The sequence below is a fragment of the Mesocricetus auratus genome, unplaced genomic scaffold, assembly GCF_017639785.1.
Source record: "Mesocricetus auratus isolate SY011 unplaced genomic scaffold, BCM_Maur_2.0 Super-Scaffold_100007, whole genome shotgun sequence".
NCBI classification, from domain to species: domain Eukaryota; kingdom Metazoa; phylum Chordata; class Mammalia; order Rodentia; family Cricetidae; genus Mesocricetus; species Mesocricetus auratus.
In genome coordinates, this window is record NW_024429191.1 from 74470849 (window position 1) to 74489217 (window position 18369).

Genomic DNA, 18369 nt, shown 5'->3' on the forward strand with positions numbered 1-18369 from the left:
AACCATGTTTTCTATATATTAATGGTATTTTACTGCAGAATATTTCCTTGGTTTTGTTCTTGATTCCCATAGATCCATTAGTATAGGTGAAATTTTATATTGAATTTTTCAAATAATTGATACAATATATGTAAATCAAGGATTTTAACTCCAGTGGCACTGTCTGAATGGGTATCTATGAATCTATTAAATCTGGATTTTTTTTCTCCTTAGTAAAACCAGATTTCTTTCTTTTTTAAAATCCTGTGTCTAAAACATGAACTGTTTGTCAAACTTTATTCTCTCTCTGTGTCTCTTTGTGTCTCTGTGTCTCTGTCTCTGTCTCTCTCTGTCTCTCTGTCTCTCTCTCTCACACACACACACACACAGAGTTCAGAATTACAGAGGGACAACTTTTCTGTTGCCATTAGTTTGTCTGATTTACAGAACAGAAAGGGGAAACTTTTGTTTAGGGGTAAATCATCCAGTAATAAGCTTCTGTGTCTCCTTTTAGATCCTATCTTTAGCCAGGAGGTGGTGGCACACACCTTTAACCCCAGCACTTAGGAACAGAGATACTTAGATCTCTGTGAGTTGGAGGCCAGCCTGGTTTACAAAGCAAGTTCCAGGACAGCCAAAGCTACAAGATCCTATCTTCATTTTTACCAGGGGAGCATCTCCAGAGAATTCGGCAGTAGTATTTAAAATTTTTAAATGGAGACACTGCAGTTAATTGTATGGATTATTTACAGTTCTGTATCTGGTGACCTAAAGACTGGGAGGTAATAGTGTGTGACAAGTTACACCTTACAGTAAAGACCAGGTAGAGGTGATTCTCAAAGTGGGACTCTCTAGTAGTAACGTCCCTTCAAGGCCTGAGTACTGTCACTGCAGTCAGAGCCTCATGTGAACACTGAATGCTATAATGCAAGAGCTGCCTTAATTTTACCTCCATGAGTTCCTCTAATACATATGCTAAGGTTGTTTCCAAAGTGTAGGCCCATGCCTTGTAGTGTTGAATAGACCAGTGAGCCCAGTTCCGTGTTTACCCAATGCACTTCCTGAGAACGGAGTGTAAACAGACCACACCTGCACCTTCCTGAGACTCTCTCTTGAGTTACAGGTTATCAAGCAGTGCTTCTAATAACAACGGTTCTGACCACAGCATCAAATGATTCGAGCCATGTCACCTCTTCTCTTCAGAGTTAAGCTGACTCCTAACCCTTCCTTGCAGTGGTTAACTCCACCGAGCAGCTTTCTATCAGCAATAATAGCTTCAAGGTGGGATATAAAAAATGAAGAGTGTTTAAATTGTTAATAGGTTTCATGTTCTTGTCACTGTTGAGGGTTTGTTCCCTTTTATAAACTCATAGTTTTTGGTTGACATTGCTTTTATGCGAGCCATCAGCCGGTCGGTGATGGTGTTGCTGTGTTAGACCATTACTGCCGGATTGTATTTGCAGTAAAGAAGGAGAATGGAGGCTGTAAATCTGCAACCAGAGATTTAGGGCCTTGCTACTCTGCAGTTTAGGCCCATGTGCCGGGGAGTCCATTCTCCTCCGGCAGAATTATACCCCGCTAACATGCCTTCCCAGGCACTGATCACCTCCTTCATTCCCTGGGCTACCAAGGCACTTAATACAGCTAATTCAGTTAAAGAAGCCCGAGGGGTGAGGCAGATGAGCCTTTCACTGAAAGCCAGATGCCAAGCAGGTTACTGATGCTGGTTTATTCTTTCCCCTATATGAGACTTCAAGGAGAAGCAGAGAGTGCAAATGCAGAGAATAGTGAGAAACTGCTTCTAAGGTGTCTGGCACAGTTCTCCTCCCAGCAGGAAATGCTGGCTTCCCCAGCCCACTGACCCCTGTGGTCCTCAGGCCATTATCAGGAATATTCGGGAAGCACATTCTTCCAGAATTCAGGATGTGTCAGGAACCTTGAAGCCTTGACATTTCTGCAGATCGACCACCAACATGTAGAAGGCAGCAGAGTCTGAACTTTGGGGACAAGTCACAAAAAGCAGAAAGAATGAAAGAAAAAAAACCTCTCAGTTTTTTCTAGCCAATTGGTTTTGAAATAGAAACCATTTGAATGTATTTTTTATTGATGGATTCAGAAATATTTCGGAAATGTCAATATTAAATATCTCTTAAACTGCCTCATTAATCGTGTGCTGTTTCTGCGACTGGGTATCTGATTGTGAAAAGAACTCTGGAATGTTTCTTTGGCAGGCGAAAGTTCTAAGTGTGAGTTGAGATTTGTTTTGTTGTGCCTGTGGGGCCCTCCCTGGAGAGGAAGGATGTTAAGCATAGGCTCATCTGCGTCATCCATCGGAGGCATCTGGGGCTGCTTTCGATGTCAGCTGTGACACAAATGTGCAGGGTTTAACCACCCAACTACTGAGCCAGCGTTGGCCTATTAAGACTTCAGATGATCTGTTCATGAGCTGTCAGCCCAAATTGAGCTTGAAGCCTGCTGGAAAAGATCTAATTTTCATAATTATCCAGGCCCTTCACACCCTCCTCCCTGTCAATACCACCCACCTCCACACATGCACACGGAGGGGTAAACTCGAATACACAGACACAGGCACAGAGGAGCTCTGTCCCTAGAGATTCATCAGGCCCCTTGCCCGAAAATGCGTTGAGTTCATCCAGGGGTCAGGCCTCGCTTTGACTTCCTGTGTTGAGGAGCCCCATGTGTGGTGTTCCAGCATGGCTAGAGGCTAGTGATGACTAAGTAACCTTTTCACATTACTGCCTCCCACCAAGAAACAGGGTCCCTTATGATCCTGGACCTGGAGGGATTGGACACAATACCTTTTTAATATATAAGGTGGAACTAATGCCAATAGAAGCTGTACTTTACTGTCCCATGACCTCATGTTTATTTTAAAAAGAGAGAGAGGACAGAGCCATTGTCTTTGAGGATGAAGAATTTTAAAGGCAACCTGATTCTGTCTCACAGTACACTGGGGATTTTGATCATTTAGTACTTGCTTAAGGCTAGCTTTGAGCTCTACCTGACCCTGGTTTCCAAAGGAAACCGTCCTCCCTGCTATGTAGTTGGCGGTATCCTCTAGGTACCCTGGGCCTGAAATGTAGTCCTCTGGGAACAAGGGCCCTTTCAGATTTAACCCTTTGCAGGGGAGGGGGGCAATAAACAGCGCACGCCTCAAGGATAAAGTCACTCTGTGTCCCTCCAGCAATGCCACTCAGCCACACTGGAGACAAACCATTTGGTTTCCAGGCATCCATCGTCCGTGCATTAAGGGTGGCAGGCGACACTGAACCGGCTTCTGCCCGTGCGACCTCAGGTTTTTGAGACTGCAGCAGCTCCAGCTCGCTGTCTACACACCAGCAGACTGTATTTCTACAGTGGTGTTCGATCGGCTTTGCCCTCAAAGGGCATTTCCTGCAACTCGGGCCTCTACAGTTAGAATAAAGGGAATTATATCCTGTCTCCAGTGCTTTCTGCCTTTTTTTTTTATCATGAGTCAAGACTGAGTACATTACTCAAACCCTGGCTTTTCCCTGAAGTCTGTTGTTTACAGAGAGACATTCAGGTCCCTGGGGCTCACTCCCATAAAACCTTATTATCATATATTTCAAGGCATAAACTCCAGTTGTCAGCTCAGGAGGATGGCTTGGAAAGCTCTGGCTGTTCTTTTCCTTCTGTTTCACTCCGGTTTCTTTTTCTTCCAGCTTTGTCTCCTCCCCCAACCCCATCCCTTTTTCCCTCATCTTGGGCAACAACGTTCAGCTCCAAGCTGGCTCTCTCCTTATTCCACTAATTAGACAAGAAGTCCAAAGAGGCCATTATTAGATTCTAAGAATCTTCATCAGAGCCCATTACATCCTTAAACACAGCACACACATTTTACTCACTGAACCCATGAACATTTCAGCCCATTCAGCCTGGGCCTTCAGTACCTACCTTCCTCTGGCATGGCAGGGTTATGTTGCCAGTGAGAGGTTCTCAACAGCTTTTGCATTTTCGTATTCATTTTCTCTCCCCACTCCCCAATCCTAATTGCTGTTGGTAGGAGTTAAGGGGCGGGGGGGGGGGGACCAGAGAAGCTTGATTTTCCTTGGTGGAGTATATGTGACTGTGTGTAAATGTCATATGTATTAATGTCACCGGTGAGCAGGATTCACGGTTGCCTGTTTTTCTCTCATTTTCTGTCCAGAGCCAGGGATTATTTGTATGGACCAACAGTCTCCCCTCTTTATTTTTTTCAATGGAAGAATAATCTTGCATTATAATATAGTAACTTCCAAAAGAAAGCCCTTTTCTATTTCGTTCTTTTCTTTCTTAATTCACTGTCCAGTGAGCTTCTGATTGACTCACAGACCAATTAAAGTAAAATTTAATGGAAGAATAGATTAACTCCCTGAGGTGTCCCTCCCATCCATCACATTTTTATAGCAGGAGCTGTGAGGAAGCTCATAACTTCATGCTGTGAATGTGATAATAAAGAGGGCACGGAGAGGATTCCGATTTACTGCCGGGCTGATGTTCGCCAGGACAGAATTTACTGCCCAATCCCCTTCCCCTTTTTATTCAGGAGGAGGTCACTAGATCTGCCCTCAGCTGGGTCTGAGATACTGAAGGGCAGATTGTCAGGTCAGAATTCCTCCCTTTAATTGGGGTGGGGGTGGGGGGAGGGAATGGGAATTTCATTGTCTGAAGATGGATATTGTGTTCAATTCATTTCTGTCTTCAGGTAGCTGCTGTCACCCCAAGTGTTCATATTTTTAAAGGGTGCGTTTGATTTGTTACTATTCACTTGCAGAGAAATTCAGAAGTAAAGCCAGCTGTGTCTGGCTCTGAGTCACTAGGTCATTATCTTTTGTCTACAAGCGTTTCCGGGTAACTAAAGATCTCTCTCTTCATAGTCAACGTTAATAATTCCTCTTGGACGTCCTTCAGTGAAGGATCTCACAGCACTTTATAGCATTGATTCGGTCTTTTGGGTAGGTCCAAGGTAGCCCACCAGCCTTCCTGACATTGTGCCGTGGCCATGATGACCTGTAGTAACAGGCATGTAGTGAGAAACTATGGTGGCATTTGTATATTTACTACAAAATTTTCTTCATGTAGCAAAACCAGTGTTTTTGATCCTGAAGTATTTTAACCTAGGACAAGTTTTGTGATTACATTGGATAATTTTTTTTAAGTTTGGGAATATACAATATAAAGTCATGCTCATCTGGTCGTCTTTGAACTCAAAACAAGTCCCAGCCAAATTCATTGTATTGGTTACTTTTCCTATCACCACGACAATGGCAGAAGCAACTTAATGGAGGTGGGAGATATTTTGGCCCACCATTGCAAGGAAGCTTAGTCCATCCCGGTGGGGAAGGCATGGAAGAGAGACTCTATGGCAGTAAGAAAGTGTGGCAGAATTCCCCATCAGTGAGTCAAGAAGCAGAGACCAAAGGCTAGGACCAGAAGTAGGTAGACTTCAAGGCCAACTCCCAGTGACCCACCTCTGACAGCTAGGCCCCCTGCCACAAAGATTCTACAACCTCCCCAAAATAGCCCTGACAATTGGGGGCCAAGTATTCAAATGCATGACTTAAAGGAATATCTCATTTTCAACTCATAGTACTCAACATCTATCCTTTCCTTCAACATGCCGCTCTGCACACACAAAGTCTTAAGAAAAAGTCTACCCTTCAAATGTGAGAGCCTGAGAATGAGGCTAGAGTCTCCCTCCTGGACACTTAGTGCCTCGTGGGTCACCAGCTCCACCAAGTCTGCCTCTCTAATGTCTCTTGACACCTCCCCATAGTCTTGCCTTAGTTCAAGCTTCTCACCCTCTCTTTGCTGGATTCTGATGATCATCCCCTAATGATCACCCCATCTTCACTCTCATCCTCCAACCAGCCATCCTCTCTATGATAATAAAAGAGTTAAACCACATAAAAGTCAAATGTTGTAATGTTATTGCCACTATATATGTATACCTACACACACACACACACACACACACACACATATATATATATATATATATATATATATATATATGTAGACATACATGTGTATATGCCTTTCCAGTGCTCACAGCAGTAGAACACCATTGCACACATGCATGTGGTGGGATAGCTTCTCTTGGTTTGGAGATGTATCATGTGATTGACAACTTTCAGCTTTGGCAAGAATATTTTTCAAGTCATTTGCCTTACCTGTCAACACTACTTTACAGAGAGGAATATTATGGTATCAGTAAAGAGGAAGACCACGCATTCAGGAAAAAAAAGTATTTTGTAAGACATAACCATGCAACTTCATGGAAATTTTCTTCATATGGTCCTAATTATTTTTTCATTTTACTGTAGACCTGAGAAACCTTATCATGTTATCTTATTATATTTGAGAACAAGGAGTAATTATGCATAACAAATATTTTTTGAATTCATGATCCTCTGCCATAGTTTACAAATATCTTTTCAGTATATAAGGAGGAGCTAGTGCTGGCAAGTAGCTGGTCTTTGGAGTCATAAAGAACTGAATTTCGAAAGGACCTTCAGATTTAAGAGGGGTATCGTGGGCAAATCGCTGGTCGCCACTAAAGTCGTGTTCTTACCTGTGAATGGAGACCAGACTTGGACCCACTTCAGTATAGATAGCTTTGGATCTACTTCAGTATAGATAGCTGTGGCTTAGAACTCGTGTAAAGGGATTGTCCCAGTGGCTGTCTCACAGTAAGCTATTATTACATCCTGGCATCTTTAGAATGGCTCACCTTCAAGTGCCCTAGGGTTACAGATATATAAAATGACTTACCAAGTGTGAAGCATACTCTCACAGGACTTTGTAGATGCCTTCTGGCACATTCCTACTCTTCCTTCACAATCCGGCGCAGACATCACAGTCTCCATAGGCATGTGCCTCTCCTTCAGTAGCAGACATTTTTCCGTGGGCTCTTAGTGTTTTTATAGATTGCCATACTTCACACCAGGTACTTTGAATTTCTTCATTTAATTTCATAAAGTGATTAAACAACAATCTTATAGAGAGATGTATACCAGGAGATTGATCCCTGTGTATTCATTAATACAGCTAATGCTTACTGAGAATGCACTGTGGTACAGAAGCCTCTGCATAGTGTGTATTTCAATAATGTACAGAAGCCTCTGCATAGTGTGTATTTCAATAATGGTAACAGAACATGGAAGATGTGAGGATAACTACTCTGCCATGCTGTGTGGGGATCTGATAGAAGCCTCAACACAATGACGACAGAAATGGCAATTTGTACCATAACTATTTGTCAACATTATGTCTCATTCTTCTCTAGGCTGAATTCTTTAAAAAAATATTTGTGCATGCATGTGTGAGTGCATGCATGCGTGCATGCATGCGTGCGTGTGTGTGTGTGTGTGTGTGTGTGTGTGTGTGTGTGTGTGTGCGTTCACCATGTGCACGCAGGTGTCTATAAAGGCCAGAGGGCATTGGATCCTCAGGAATGAGATCCTGAGGTGGTTGTGATCTTCCTGATGTGAGTGATGGGATCTGAAGCACACTAAGAAGCACCTAACCACTGAGCCATCACTCCATCCCATAGGCTGAGTTCTTTGAAGGCAGTTATCTTATTCATCTTTGTTCCTCGTGTACCTAAAATTTTGAAAGTGCTCAGTGTGTGCATCCTCTCCTCTAAAGAGCCTTGCTTGCGTGCTGGAGAGGTGTCTGGGAGGGTTAGACACTTGCTGTTCAATCAATCATGAGGACTAGAGTTCAGATCCCAGCACCCACTCTGAGCAGCTTAGAAATATCTGTAACCCCAGCTTCAAGGATCCAATACCCTATTCTGGCCTCCATGGGCGTTTACACACGAGTGCACTCACACACATGTGCACTTACACTCACACATGCACACATAAACAAATATTTTAAAGAGAGAGTGTTGTTAGAGCTACATTTGAGTGTGACACTGTTCCTTGACTGTGCTTGAATACCTTCATCCCATGCCTGCGTGACTGTTAGCAGTCCTGACATCTTTTCAGGGTGGGTCCACCTGAAGTTTATCACTCATTGTGCTTGCGGCTCCATACAAAAGCCTAGGGTAGGTTCTTCCTTAAATCCACTGGATCAATCTAAGTTGTTTCTCAACAACTCAAGTGCGGTCCTCGGAGTGCATACGAGACTGTCGAAGGAAAGACAGATCAAGTACTTGGGGGTATTTGTCTTTAGCTTCATGATGAGTAAAACAAAGGCGAGTGCTATGGTGTCCATTCCCGCAAGACTTGCCTTCAGGGGTGTCATTCTAGGAGAAACACATCCTACTCTTGCAGAGAGTCTCAGTGCCACGAGGTAAATCAGGGAGGTGGACGGCCATGCCCACTATTGCCACGTTCCCACAAGCTGTGTTGCGTGGAGGGTTAGGTGTCTCTCTGGTTGTGCTTGCCCACTTTCAAACGTCCTGCTGACCAGCACCATGGGTAATCTATTGTCCATTTGTCACAGTTACCTGGGGGCACTCTGCTGTGCCCTGTGCTGTGGATTACTACCAAACGGGATCTGTGAGCAACACTGAGGGACTCCTGGAGGAATGAGAGATAACTTAGAGAATGCTCCGACTTCATAGCTAGATGACAAGTTCAGACCATCTGGTACTTTATGAGCCTTCAGCTACCATAATGATCAATAATGCATGGTAGCATATGAAGCAGTATTCCCTGAGTGCACACATCTTTGTTCATTTCTCACTTTCTTTACAAACCAGTGCCCCCTCCTTATCCGCACCTCCTTTTACTCACATATATCAGTAATACCAGCATTCTCCCTACAGTTCCACAGCTTATTGCCCATATTTGTGTCCCCTCCCTTTTTTTGGTCTTTTGAGACAGGGTTTCTCTGTGTGGCTTTGTAGACCAGGCTGGCCTCAGACTCACAGAGATCTGCCTGCCTCTGCCTCTGCCTCTGCCTCTGCCTCTGCCTCTGCCTCTGCCTCTGCCTCTGCCTGCCTCTGCCTCTGCCTCCTGAGTGCTGGAATTAAAGGCATGTACCACCACCGCCTGCCCTTGTCCCCTTATTCTTAGGGAACTCCTATTCATCCACCAAAACCCCACTAGTCTTTGTCTTTGTGAAGTATTCATATAATAGTCAAGGAAAACCCTACTGTTTCTTGAGCTGCTGTTAGACAATGTATATGGGAAACTGCTTGAAATTTTAACAAATCTTACCTTGGTTAATCTTTTTTAATTTTTAAATAATTTTTAAACTTTACTTTTATGTATATTTATGAATGTTTTTCTTGTGAGCATATATGTGCACCATGTGCATGTCTGGTGCCTGTGGAGGCCAGAAGAAGGCATCAGATCTCCTGGAACTGGAGTTACAGGCAATTGTGAGCCACCATGTGGGTGTTGAGAATAGATCCCAGGTCCTCTACAAGAACATGTACCCCCAACCACTGAACCTTCCCTTCAATGACCCTTTAAACTTTTTTGTATTATTATTTACTTATATGAGTGTGTGAAGTATGTGAAGGGAGGCACATGTTGCCATAGAGTGCATGCAAAGGCCAGAAGACAACTTGCACAAATCAATGTTCACTTGCACAATGTGGATCCCAGGGGGACCTCAGGTCATCAGGCTTGGCAGCAAGCATCCTTACCCACTGAGCCATCCCCTACCATCTCCTGTTTAATCTTCATAAAGCATTCCTAAGTAGATATTATCCCTATGTTCAAACATAAAGCCAAACTAAAAAGCATTCAGATAGTCTTCCCAATGCTTTATGGCAGATAATTAAAACATCCAGGGTTTAAATCAGGCCCACGTCATTTCTAAACCAATACTGACTGCTGTTTCACGGCACCGCTTGTCTCCTTTATCTGTTTGTATGAACGCATACTTCCATAAGTTTGCTTTTTACTCATCATACCCAATTGCATTATCCATTTAGCATCCTTCTTACAAGAAAATATAGCTCCTGGGAAGTAACATTTATATCTTACCTATCTTAGTACTCCCAGGGCTCTCAGAACTTTACATGACATATAAAAGATGCTGAATAGAGGTTTGTAGGATTGAATTGGACAAAATTTAAACCTAGCTGAACTGCACAAAATCTTCCTCAAGGGACTGGAGAGATGGCTCCGAGGTTTACAGTAGTAGCTGCTCTTCTAGAGAATCCAAGCTGGATTCCCAGCACCCACATAAGTGCTCACAATCATCTGTAACTCCAGTTACAGGGGATGCAATACTCTCTTCCAGTCTTTTCAAGCATCAGGCACAAACATGGTGCACAAGCAAAATACTCATGCACATTAAAAAATAAATGTAAATTACATATATGTGCATATACAAATACATATATGTATATGTATGCATTTGAATCTCAGGGTGTTATGGTGCTAATGATGTGTTGGGCTCTGGATGACATTCCCCTTCTGCTGGTGACATGTGACCTCACTCCTCTTCATAGCTGTCCATATCAAGATCTGTACCAATGTCATCCCTAAACCACTACCCGGCTCCTCATAAATGTGCCACAGTCACCAACGTTGTAAGTTCTCTCAGACGAGGGGACGACTTTCTCCTATCTCGAGTGGTTATTGGAGTCAGTGCAGTGTGCTCAGTCTTTTAGGGATAATTAAAAATAGTCTGTGACTCTAATTAAAGTAGTATGGATAGATTTAAAGGAGCCTATATATAAGAACAAGCTGAGTGTTGACATCAAGTTAATTGTTATTTTTAGTGAAGACAACAGGATGGCACCCACTGCCTTTCTAACCCTCCTATCTGAATGTAGACTGTTAAATAACCAGCATTTTGAGCTCCTAAGAGGAGTGGCGCTGAGGCATAAATAAATGAAGCTGCTGGGAAATGCAGAAATTATCTAGATGCATGTGAATAAGAAGGCATGATGTCATTGAATCCTGGCCCAAGGACTGATGCTCCTAGCACCTTCCACGGCCCAAAACCAACCCAACAAATGACTTGGAACTCTGTCCTAGAAGGGCACATCAACTAGACCAAACATCAAGCTTATGTTTTGAAGTCTTTGCCACCTGTATTTCATGCAGTTCATACAGTAAAGATTCATTTGTAATATTACAGTCCATCTGCTCACAGTACCAGACGTCCTTATTTGACTTGGGCATCTGAATGTACCCTCTTCTTTCCTGTCCAAGTGTCCAAACTTGCCAAACTAGAAAGAGCTAGTTCAGTGGCAGCACGCCTTTTGGGGCAGTTATCTTCCCACTTCTTTTCAACAGGAAGAGCTAGCACCATTCTCTCTTTAAAAATAAAAATAAAGCCGGGCGGTGGTGGCACACGCCTTTAATCCCAGCACTCGGGAGGCAGAGGCAGGTGGATCTCTGTGAGTTCGAGGCCAGGCTGGACCGATAGCCTCCAAAACAATACAGAGAAACCCTGTCTCGTAAAAACCAAAAATAAATAAATAAATAAAAATATCAACTTTTGAGACAGGATGTCACATAACGCAGGCTGGCTGCAGACTCATTGTGTAGTCAGGGGTAGTCTTGAACTCTTGATCCCCCTGATTCCACCTTGCAGTTGCTGAGATCGTAGGCGTGCAGCACCATGCCCCATGCCTTTCTTTCTTTCCCCCCATGATTTCATTCATTTTATGTCCATGAGCGTCTTGCCTGCATGTTGTATGAACACCGCATGTGTGACTAGTGCCCATAGACATCAGAAGAGAGTGTTGGGTCGCCTTGGAACTGGGATTAAGGATGGTTGTGAGATACCATGTGGGTGCTAGAACCTGAATCTGAATCCTCCACAGGAACGAGTGCTCTTAGTCACTGAGCCATCTCTCCAGCTCCCATTCTTTCTTGGTAGCCTCCTTTATCTCAATCCCAGTTGAACTGCAAAGTTGCTCTGATTAATTTTCTGCAGCTGAAATGGGGTTCCTTTCACATGGGCTTCCCAGAACTTGTAATGTCCCCAGACTGAGGCATCCATCAGCTCCAGTTGCAGCCAAGTTCCCACTGGGGGTGGAGCACCTTTCTGCAAACCTTTCTCAGATACCCCTGACAAACCAAAAGTCTTTGGTCCCACAGTCAGAAATGGTAGACTTGCCTCCCTTGGAAGCAGTTCAGACAGTAACATACACTGGACACATGAGTGGCTGTGGCTATCCACTAGGGGTGTTATTTCTGAATCATCCATGAGCCTCAGAAAAGGAAGATATGGAAGAGAATTGATTTGGAAGTAGAAACTGTTGGTTGGGTTTTGTAAGCTGAAGTTCTGGAGTTCATCACTATTCTGCAGAATCCTGAATGATGTTCTTGGAGCTCCTCTATACAGGCAGTGTCCCCATGGGAGACCTACTAACGGTCTTTTGTCAGGCACTATCAGCAGTATTGAGCCAACTTGCGCACCCTATTATTAATCCTTTTCTCTGGGTGACATGACAGCAATCGATGTTTGAACAAGCTATTGAAACTGTAGCAATCAAGTGGGCTTAGGCTAATCCGATGGGATACTTACTCACAGCCTCTGGGAGAGGCAGAGAACTGTCTTTCTAATTCCACACTGTATCTATTTCCATACACTTTATGGTGCCAGATCCTAGGTAAAGGTTGACATTTACCCAGGCCTGTAAAATACACAGTGGAACCCTTACCAACAACTCAAATACATTCATGGCACTCCCACGACCATCTGCTGTTTGTATAAATATAGGAACCTTTTCATCATTATATAAATATTTGTGCCTGTGTCATTATGAAGAGAATATGGTAACCACTACGCTACAGGAAAAGCCTTGTTCCCATGTCATTGCACAAGAAGGGCGTTGAAACCTTTGCATGGAAACGTTCCCACCTGGCGATGGCTTTGGATGCGTAGAAATCAACTGGCAATCCCAAAGAGTGGAGTATGAAATATAGAATATCACATCTCCGTCCCTCACATTTCAGATGGGAAGAGAGCTAAAAGGTGGTTCCCCAGCTGTGCAGTCAGGTTCCTGGGTCTCAGGCCACAGACAGTGATTCAGTTCTTCTGGAACAACACTCAGGAACCTGAATTTTTAAGTTTGCAGAGAACTGGCCTAGCAATGGTAGTTTTCAAGCAATATCCCAAGGAGTTTTAGGGCACTCTGAGAGGTAATTAAGAGGGTTGGAGGGTAGATAAGGTAAACGGAGCCATAGGAAGACCAGAGGAAGAGCCCATTCTCACTTTCTCTCTTTCTTTCTTTCTTCCTTTCTTTCTTTCTTTGTTTTTGGTCTTTAGACACAGAGTTTCTCTGTATAGCCTTGACTGTCTTGGAACTCACTCTGTAGACCCGACTGGACTTGAACTCACAAAGATCCGCCTGCCTCTGCCTCCTGAGTGCTGGGATTAAAGGTGTGCTCCCACCCAGCCTCACTTTATTTTTAAGCTTTGTTTTCAGTGTGTGTGTGTGTGTGTGTGTGTGTGTGTGTGTGTGTGTGTGTGTGTAGGCCAGAAGACAGCATCATAGTTACAGACCATTGTGAGTAAGCCTTTGGTCTAGGGTCCTCTGAAAGAGCAACCAGCACTCTTTATTTTTTCCATTTTTTTATTTCATTTTACATTCCAACCACAGTTCTCCCTCCCACCCCTCCTCCTGACCCCTCGCCTCCTCCCACCCCACCCTCATCAGTTGAGAGTGCTGGTTGCATGGTGGGATGCTGGCCAGCTCCCGAGCTCCTTCTCACTTTCCTAGCAAGCCCATCCCTTCTGGCAGCTTCGCTTGTTGACTTAATTTCTCTGACTATAAAATCTGTGTCCATGTTCCTCAGATTTCCATGGATGTTACAAATACCTGAAATACAAAAGAAGAAATGAATTGTTTTAGTTCAGGGACTCAGAGACCTCAGTCCCCATGTCAATCTTACATGGTAAACACCTTCACCTGCGGAGCTGTCTCACTGGCAGATCCCCGTGGGTTTAACTACTCCCACGCTACTCAAAAGCTCAAGTCCAGCTGGGCGTTGGTGGCGCACACCTTTAATCCCAGCACTCCGGAGGCAGAGGCAGGCCGACCTCTGTGAGTTCGAGACCGGGCTGGACCGACAGCCTCCAAAACAATACAGAGAAACACTGTCTCGTAAAACAAAAAAACAAAAACAAAAAAACAAAAACAAAACAAAAAAAAAAAGCTCAAGTCCAAAGTCTCTTCTGAAAAGAAACTCAAATCAAATTCTTGGCCATGAGCTTCTATAATATATAAGAATTTTTGAAAATTGCATCCTTGGCCGGGCATTGGTGGCTCACACCTTTAATCCCAGCACTTGAGAGGCAGAGGCGGGAGGATCTCTGTGAGTTCGAGGCCAGCCTGGTCTATAGAGAGAGTTCCAGGACAGCCTCCAAAGACACAGAGACACCCTGTCTCAAAAAAAATTGCATCCTTTCCAGATACAACGGCATAAATATTCCCATTACAAGGGGGGGGCATTAGGAGGATTGAGATTAAACCAAGTGGGACCAAAACCCAGAAGGGCAAACACTAAATCCTGTGGCTCCACACCTGGCATCCAGGGCTTATGGTGGCATGATGTGAGCTCCAAAGGACTTCTGCAGCCACCCCTGTGACCTTGTCAGCTGAGCCCACGTGGCCTCTCTTCTGAACTGTCTGTGGCTTTCCTCAGTTGATGTCCCCTGCAGCAGAGTGAGACATCTCTGACCACCATAACTCCTTGGTGCTAACTGGGGAAACAGTTACAGTCTTCTCACTTTTCAATGCCTTCTTGTCTATGTAAATCATATGTGTGGTGGCTTTCCTCCAACCGGGCCAGTTGTTAATTACCTTTTACTTTCTGCGTCTACATTCTCCCATTCTCCACTCGGCCCTCTATGCAGCGTGTGTCTTACCATCTATACTTCTGCAACTGCTGTGACAATATCCCCTACCGTATTATTTCTCTCTGAGATAAATGTCTAGTGACTGGACTGAGGAACAGTTTGTGTGAACACACTTATCACGCAAGGTTGTAATAGAATAAACACTTAAGAGAATTTGTAAATCTCCAGTACAACCAGGAGTCCACTCCGAGATCCAGCAGAACAGATGGGGCTCTAGAAACATGATGAGCGTCTCTAGGTGAGGCAAAAGAAGCCAGCCTTGAAACCACTGTGTATACTGACTTGGAAACACTGAAGTTTAAAGGACTAGGATGAGGGTAGGAGACCCAAGCCCTGCCAGCTTATCTGCCTCTTAACCTGTACACATTATTTCAATGCTCGGAGACTTCTTTCCCCGGCATGCATATCACAATTGTCATGAGGATTGGCATGGAATAACATATAGAAGAGACCTCGTTATCATAAAGAATTATCCAATGTCTTTTTTAAATTTACTTTATTATTTAGTCATGTGTATGAGTGTGTGTGCGTGCACATGTGCGCAGGTGACCACAGAGGCCAGAAGAGAATGTTAGATCCACTGGAACTGTACTTTCAGAAAGTTGTGAGCCGCCTGATGTAAGTGCTGGAACTGAACCATGATCTTCTAGAAGACCAGCGAGCACTCTTTAGCCAGTGAACCATCTCTCTCACCCCTCCAGTGTTTTTTATGCAAAGGCCCTTAAGTTTAATACTATATTTGGCCCCTATTCTATCCTATCTTGATGTGTTTATCTAATAAAAAGTTTCTAAACTTTAATCATAAATAATACGAATTTAAGAGATAATGGTCCTGATAGTATGTGCGATTTTGTTTCAATCAACCCATCCATACACCCATTATTTTTGCTGAAAATGCCTTTTCTTCCTCTCCTCATTCAGAAGCTCTAGAAGACTTTGAAGACCTAATAGACTTTGAAGTTTAGACCAAAACACAGAGCTTTAGAACCGCGAGGAGACGCTCTAGACGGCACTGGTGTAGCCAGCGAGTTCTAAGAAACAGGTTGCAACAAGAAAATTGACTGGTTTATTATTTTTAATTTAATGAATCTGGTTCCTGTAAAAACTGCAGGCTAGCTATTCCAGGAAGTCTGCATCTTTTTTTAGGTCTAGAGCAGACAGCCCAGTCAGTAGTAGCCATGTCTGGCCCACATTCTGACCCAAAGACACACTGTAGGAAAGTGAGCATTTTTCAGTTCAGGGTCTGGACCTGGATGTCCTACCCTTCCCAGGGAGATGACCACCAATGAGGTGAATTTTAGGGGTGGGTTTTGTCACATGTGCACTTTCCACTGAAAACTGGACTAAGCCCAAGAGTCGTTTCTCAGAGCACCCTGTCCAAACCCAAGATGAGGAATGGTCTTTGGTCATTAACACTTGGTTCAGCCAGCCTAGAGGTGAAGGAGTTGCTGTTCAATTTCATTGCTCTGAAAAAAAAAGTGTTCAGGTTAAAATGTCTTTCTGGTGATTATTGGGGAGGGTAATGCTGTTCAGCACCAGGCAAGACACATAACCCAAGGTAAAGGGAGTGGGATGGTGTCAAGTTGGGTCCTTGAGCAAATATCATAAATGTTTTGTGATAACAAAGCATTTTCTTCTCAACAGCTGACAATCGCCAATCTGCTTGATAGCCAAACTCATGTAATAAAACCAACAATAAGTAAATGTTCATACAAAAACTTCAGATTCTTAAGCTGAAAAAGAATGTTACCACCTATTTTCTGGGCTCTTGTGATGTACCTGCTCTATACAAACTGTTAGCCATAGAGACAATATCGTCTACGCCTTACCTCAAGGATGCCCAGACAAGAACACAGGCCCAGATGCACTGGTATCCCCATAGCACAGCAATGCTTGGGAGATGTAAGAGCCTGCTCCCTTTGAGCTAAGAATCAGGTATCCAACTGTGTATTTCCTTGCCTGCCTGGAAAAGGCCCTGGAACCTCTATTAGGAACACGCATGTGTGTGTGCACACATACACACATGCAAGCATGCAAGCACTCATACATCCTAGCACGTGCCTCTCCCTGATCCCATATCTGTAGTGCCTCATTCTTCCTCTGCTTTCTAAAATGCCTGGTATCCTGCCTTGAGCCTCATCTACTAAGTTTATCTGTGAGCTAAGTCACAAGGTGTTTCATCTCTCTGCCTAGTTTCCTCATCTGTAAAATAAGAGAGTTCCTAGCTCAGGGGCCTGTTATGAGATTTAAATGAGTTGATACACAGAAAGCACTCAGAAGAGAAACTGGCATATAAGTGGGGTGTAATTGATGGCTGCCAGGCTATTTTCCCAGTTATAGCACAATACCTAGTTTAATGCTTAAATTATGCCTACCTTTGCTATGTGTTGGGTACCATTTAAGATCTAACTATCCTGAAGCAGAATCTGTATCTACTCTGAAAGCAGGAGCCAGCCTGTAGAAGAATCTATGATTAGCTCTGGCCAGATGTCAGAAAACATTTAGGGCTATTCAAATGTCAGTGTTCTCCATGGGAGGCTTATTAGCAATGAGGATGTGCCACGTTGGTCCTTGAGCTAGGTACAATACATAGAAGAAAAAAAAACATGAGATGTTAGAATTTCTTGCAGTGGATTAAAAATATTTTCTCTCATCCCTCTCTCTCTCTCTCTCTGACACACACACACACACACATACACACACCTTATGTAATGATGTAATAATGTCTCCTGCAATCATAGCAGTCTTCAATAGCATCAATGTCTTCCTATGCACACACCAGCAATTTAATTGCAGGTATTAAATATAGGTCATAATGTCTCTGCTGCTCACTAATGACAGGGCATCCACATGAACAAGCTCTAAAATGCCTGAAGGAATTTATAGCCCCAATAGTTATCTTTGTTTAACCCACATCTATGTAGCGCTACTGTATGTCAGGCATACCTTTTGCTTTTTAAGCAAGGTCTTCTTCTGCAACCCTGGCTGGCCTTTAAATTACTATGTAACCCATGGTAGCCTAAAGCTCTCAATATAAGCATGAGCCACCATACTCAGTACCAGTTCTAAACACTATTCAAAAGCAAACCATTTTATCCTGATAGCAGCCTTCTAAGATAGGCATTAGCATTACTACTTTGTCCATCTTCTAGATGAGAAAACAGAGGCACAGAGATTTCATGATTGTTCAAGCCTCATACCTGGTAGATAGTTGCACCCAGATCCATGACAGGAACAGGGCTCAAGAGCCACTTCACTGTTCTAGCCATTGAGTGTCCTTCCTTCAGGACCCCACAATCAGCATATAAGTAAGTTGACTCTGTGGTCTTGTTTATATTAAAATTTTCGTGTGTGTGTGTGTGTGTGTGTGTGTGTGTGTGTGTTATATGCATGTGAGCGTGTGCTTGATGTACATGTGCAGAAAGCAGAGCAGGACTCCAGGTGTCTCCCTCTGTTGTTCTCTGCCTCACTGCCAGGAGACAGGGTCTCTCCACGGATCAGAAATTAATTCTTTCAGCTAGACTGGCTGGCCAGTGAACTCTTGGGATCTATCTGCATCCATCCCGGAAGTGCTAGGTT

General features: G+C 43.7%; 1 protein-coding gene across 1 annotated transcript in view; it reads left to right on the plus strand.

Annotated features, from left to right (window-relative positions):
• Nucleotides 1-18369, plus strand: part of Skap1 (src kinase associated phosphoprotein 1) — a 286838-nt gene that overhangs the window by 174103 nt on the left and 94366 nt on the right. The window lies entirely within an intron of this gene.